This window comes from Cololabis saira, chromosome 9 (assembly GCF_033807715.1).
Source record: "Cololabis saira isolate AMF1-May2022 chromosome 9, fColSai1.1, whole genome shotgun sequence".
In the NCBI taxonomy this organism is placed as follows: Eukaryota; Metazoa; Chordata; class Actinopteri; order Beloniformes; family Belonidae; genus Cololabis; species Cololabis saira.
Genome location: NC_084595.1, coordinates 171,677 through 177,500, shown reverse-complemented (window position 1 = coordinate 177,500; position 5,824 = coordinate 171,677).

The following is a 5,824-nucleotide window of genomic DNA, read 5'->3' as shown; positions in this document are numbered from 1 at the left end:
TCTGCATATGTGTCTGCGTCTGCATATGTGTCTGCATCTGCTTATGTGCCTGCGTCTGCATATGTGCCTGCGTCTGCACGTGTGCCTCGTCTGCACGTGTGCCTGTGTCTTCATATGTGGCTGCGTCTGCATATGTGCCTCTGTCTGCTTATGTGCCTGCGTCTGCATATGTGCCTCTGTCTGCATATGTGGCTGCGTCTGCGTATGTGGCTGCGTCTGCGTCTGCATATGTGCCTGCATCTGCGTATGTGCCTGCGTCTGTGATTACATCTCAATATGCGCCCTAATACTCGTCGTAATTTCGGTTTTTAATTTTTGAGAATTTGGTTTTTAGCATTTTATGCAAATGTCACGCCAAGACAGTATATACAACTTTAATGTTTTCATACCTTTAAACATATTTAAAGGCAAAAACATTGTGTCCAACAAAACATCCCTTTTTGGGCATAAACAAAAAACACAAGCCTAGTTTTAGTTGAGACAAAAGAAAAGGTTGGTTGGTTAGAACCGTGTGATGGTTTTAATGTCTAAATAATCTCCATAACACTAATAAATAAAGGTCCAACCAGCACAACAGTAAACGAGAGAGGAGAAGCAAGAAAAAACCAGGAAAACCAAGAAACGAGGAGAAGAAATAACTTCAGAGGTTGTTGAGGAGAAATAAAGAAAAGTGAGACGTGGAAGATGAAACTGAGACGATGACGGAAAACGAAGGAATTAACTAAAAAGAGGAGCCGAGAGCGGGGAGAGAGAAAAGTGATGAAGAAGCAAAGGAAAGGAGGCGAGGAAAGGAGGCGAGCGAGGATCCTCCTCTATCAGCAGATAAGAGGCAGAAACAGATGAATCCTATTGGCCGGCGTTTCCTCCTCCAGCCTCTTATCTCCTCCAGCTTCATGAACTCGGGACACATTTCATACAAATTTGCGAAATCATGAAAGCCGCGTGCGGGCTCATCCATCACCGGCGGCGCCGCCTCATACATCCTCCCCTTCACAATAAAAGCACAATTGACACTTTTTTTAAAAAAGTTTCCCAACAATTACAAGCTTGTGGGAGATTACGAGGCTGCAGCTGCTCTGAAGGTCAAACAGCCGAACGGGGGAAACGTTTCAGGGAAAGTTTGTTTTCTCCATTTAAACACAATTTTATACAATATAAAAATGTAAAAAAAAATATTTATACATTTTGAATGTAAAAAAAATACATAAAAAAATACAAATGACAAGAACATGCAGCATCCCGCGCAGATGCAGGCACATATGCAGACGCAGGCGCATATGCAGACGCATATGCAGACGCATATGCAGACGCAGGCGCATATGCAGACGCATATGCACCTGCATATGCAGACGGAGGAACATATTCAGACGCATATGCAGATGCAAATGCAGATGCATATGCAGACGCATATGCAGATGTATATGCAGACGGAGGAACATATGCAGACGCATATGCAGATGCAAATGCAGATGCATATGCAGACGCATGCGCATATGCAGATGTATATGCAGACGGAGGAACATATGCAGATGTATATGCAGACGGAGGAACATATGCAGATGTATATGCGGACGGAGGAACATATGCAGATGCATATGCAGATGTATATGCAGACGGAGGAACATATGCAGATGTATATGCAGACGGAGGAACATATGCAGATGTATATGCGGACGGAGGAACATATGCAGATGCATATGCAGATGTATATGCAGACGGAGGAACATTTGCATCTGCATATGCAGATGCATATGCAGACGCATGCACATATGCAGATGCATATGCAGACGGAGGAACATATGCAGACGGAGACGGAGGCACATACGCAGACGCAGGTCCTCTACAGACCACTAGGGTCCAGATCCAGACCTGCAGGTCCTCTACAGACCACTAGGGTCCAGATCCAGACCTGCAGGTCCTCTACAGACCACTAGGGTCCAGATCCAGACCTGCAGGTCCTCTACAGACCACTAGGATCCAGATCCAGAACTGCAGGTCCTCTACAGACCACTAGGGTCCAGATCCAGACCTGCAGGTCCTCTACAGACCACTAGGGTCCAGATCCAGACCTGCAGGTCCTCTACAGACCACTAGGGTCCAGATCCAGACCTGCAGGTCCTCTACAGACCACTAGGGTCCAGATCCAGACCTGCAGGTCCTCTACAGACCACTAGGGTCCAGATCCAGACCTGCAGGTCCTCTACAGACCACTAGGGTCCAGATCCAGACCTGCGTTTAGCGTTTAGAGTTTTACTTTAAAAGCAGATCTGTTTTTTGTGCAGAATCCTCGGAGGTCTCAGTCGGTCGAGACGAGACACTAAATCTTCTTTCCGACACCTCGAGCCTTTTTCTTTTTTCTCTCTTCTCTATTTTTTTTAAAGGTTCTTTAAAACAACATTGATTGTTTCCCAGAACGACTTTCTGTCGCCGTGGTAATGATTATGCAGATGCGGCCCAACCTTTCCGTTTGACGGGCGGTTCCCACGGGGGCGGAGGTGACACGCCGGCCGTTGCCACGCCGACAGGCGGCCCCGGCCCCCCCAAACCCCCCCAACCTCACGCTCAGTCTGGCCTTTTACAGGAGGGTGAGCTGTTTTTTGTCTCTCATAGAAATCTAAATATTCCTATTAGAAATTTAAATGATGAACTTATGAATTACTCATTGATTGCGTTTACATTTTTGCAGATGATGTGATTCTTGATCTGAAGCACGAAATAGTGGATTCTTTCCGTTTTCTCCAAGTTCTTCTTTGCTTTTTATTTGCAGCTCAGATATCAAATTCACTAAAATGCTAACTTTATTCACAAAATTTACACTTTTTTCTCAACATTTCGACTTTTTCTTCAAAATTGTACTTCAACATTAATCTCGACATTTCGACTTTTTTCTCGAAGTGCATAATAAAAAAAAATCTTCCTCCTCTAAAATATTATTTTTATTTTTCTCCTGCCTGGCCCTGATTCTCTTCCGTACTAAATCTCTTGGGATCCTGAAAAAAATAATATATTTTGTACACATTTTATGTTTCCTCACATTATATTATACTTTGATTTATCCAATATTTAACATACTGTAATATTGTGTGACCAAGTACCTTTCCATCTTATTTGCAGAAAATATTATTGTTGCAGAAACATTTTGTTAGATTAGCAACTTTTTCCAGAGCTGAGGCTTCAAGTGTCACCTCTCTTCGGTGACATCTCGATGACATCAACATTCTTCAAATCTGTACATTTGTCTTTAAAGTGAATCATAAGAGATGATTTACCTACGGAAGAGTATCAGGGCCATGCAGGACAAAAAATATTTTTTGACATTTAGACTTTTTTCTCGAAGTGCATAATGAAAAAAAAATCTTCCTCTTCTAAAATATTATTTGTATTTTTCTCCTGCCCGGCCCTCACACTCTTCCGTATTTACCTCATGGTTTTAGATACTATTTTGTTAATAACTCTCAAGTTCATAGTCATTAAACCCGACAGGTTAAGAAACTTCATCTCCATCGTATAAAACATCCCGTGGTCAGTTTTCTATTAAACACCGTTCTGTTATCATGTGGAACAATTATGTACATTTAATTGATTTATCGTTGACACTGTCAGTTTGTGCATTTAATATGTAATTGTGATTTTTATATTTGTTGATATCTTAACTTTAGTATATTGTTTGGGTGTATAGGCTTCTAAACTCCTCACACATATTTATTCTTGTTGGTTTTTTTTTCTTCATCCTAATATTTTTGTGAAATAAAATAAAATAAAATAAAATAAAATAAAATAAAACCCGGAGCGCGATCGGCGTGGCAACGGTTCCTCTGAATACAGACTCGTTAACATTCGTAATTGAAGGTTATAGTATTTAAATTCTGCACCTAGCGGGGGTCAGTGGGCGTGAAACCCTGCCAAGGTTGCCCTTGAGCAAGGCGTTGCCCCCCCTGAATAACTGATCAGTCGCTGCTGCTCGTTTGGAAGATTTAGCCGCGTCGGTGAGAAAATCTACGTCAAAAATCCAGTCAAAATAATGTTTTTTGGGGTTTTTTTTAGTCAAAATTTGGTCTTGATTGAGTTTCTCCACTAGCCACTATCTCCACTAGCCGCTATCTCCACTAGCCACTATCTCCACTAGCCATTATCTCCACTAGCCATTATCTCTACTAGCCATTATCTCTACTAGCCGCTAACTCCACTAGCCACTATCTCCACTAGCCACTATCTCCACTAGCCACTATCTCCACTAGCCACTATCTCCACTAGCCATTATCTCTACTAGCCGCTAACTCCACTAGCCACTATGAACACTAGCCGCTAACTCCACTAGCCACTATCTCCACTAGCCGCTATCTCCACTAGCCGCTATCTCCACTAGCCATTATCTCCACTAGCCGCTAACTCCACTAGCCACTATGAACACTAGCCGCTAACTCCACTAGCCACTATCTCCACTAGCCACTATCTCCACTAGCCACTATCTCCACTAGCCACTATCTCCACTAGCCACTATCTCCACTAGCCACTATCAACACTAGCCACTATCTCCACTAGCCACTATCCCCACTAGCCACTATCTCGACTAGCCACTATCAACACTAGCCACTATCTCCACTAGCCACTATCTCCACTAGCCACTATCTCCACTAGCCACTATCTCCACTAGCCGCTAACTCCACTAGCCACTATCTCCACTAGCCACTATCTCCACTAGCCACTATGTCCACTAGCCGCTAACTCCACTAGCCACTATGAACACTAGCCACTATCTCCACTAGCCACTATCAACACTAGCCACTATCTCCACTAGCTTTTATCCCCACTAGCCACTATCAACACTAGCCACTATCAACACTAGCCACTATCTCCACTAGCCACTATCTCCACTAGCCACTATCAACACTAGCCACTATCTCCACTAGCCACTATCTCCACTAGCCACTATCTCCACTAGCTTTTATCCCCACTAGCCACTATCAACACTAGCCACTATCAACACTAGCCACTATCTCCACTAGCCACTATCTCCACTAGCCACTATCAACACTAGCCACTATCTCCACTAGCCACTATCAACACTAGCCACTATCTCCACTAGCTTTTATCCCCACTAGCCACTATCAACACTAGCCACTATCAACACTAGCCACTATCTCCACTAGCCACTATCTCCACTAGCCACTATCAACACTAGCCACTATCTCCACTAGCCACTATCTCTACTAGCCTATCTCCACTAGCCACTATCTCCACTAGCCACTATCTCCACTAGCCATTATCTCCACTAGCCATTATCTCTACTAGCCATTATCTCTACTAGCCGCTAACTCCACTAGCCACTATGAACACTAGCCGCTAACTCCACTAGCCGCTATCTCCACTAGCCACTATCTCCACTAGCCACTATCTCCACTAGCCACTATCTCCACTAGCCACTATCTCCACTAGCCACTATCTCCACTAGCCACTATCTCCACTAGCCATTATCTCTACTAGCCGCTAACTCCACTAGCCACTATGAACACTAGCCGCTAACTCCACTAGCCACTATCTCCACTAGCCGCTATCTCCACTAGCCGCTATCTCCACTAGCCATTATCTCCACTAGCCGCTAACTCCACTAGCCACTATGAACACTAGCCGCTAACTCCACTAGCCACTATCTCCACTAGCCACTATCTCCACTAGCCACTATCTCCACTAGCCACTATCTCCACTAGCCACTATCAACACTAGCCACTATCTCCACTAGCTTTTATCCCCACTAGCCACTATCAACACTAGCCACTATCAACACTAGTCACTATCTCCACTAGCCACTATCTCCACTAGCCAC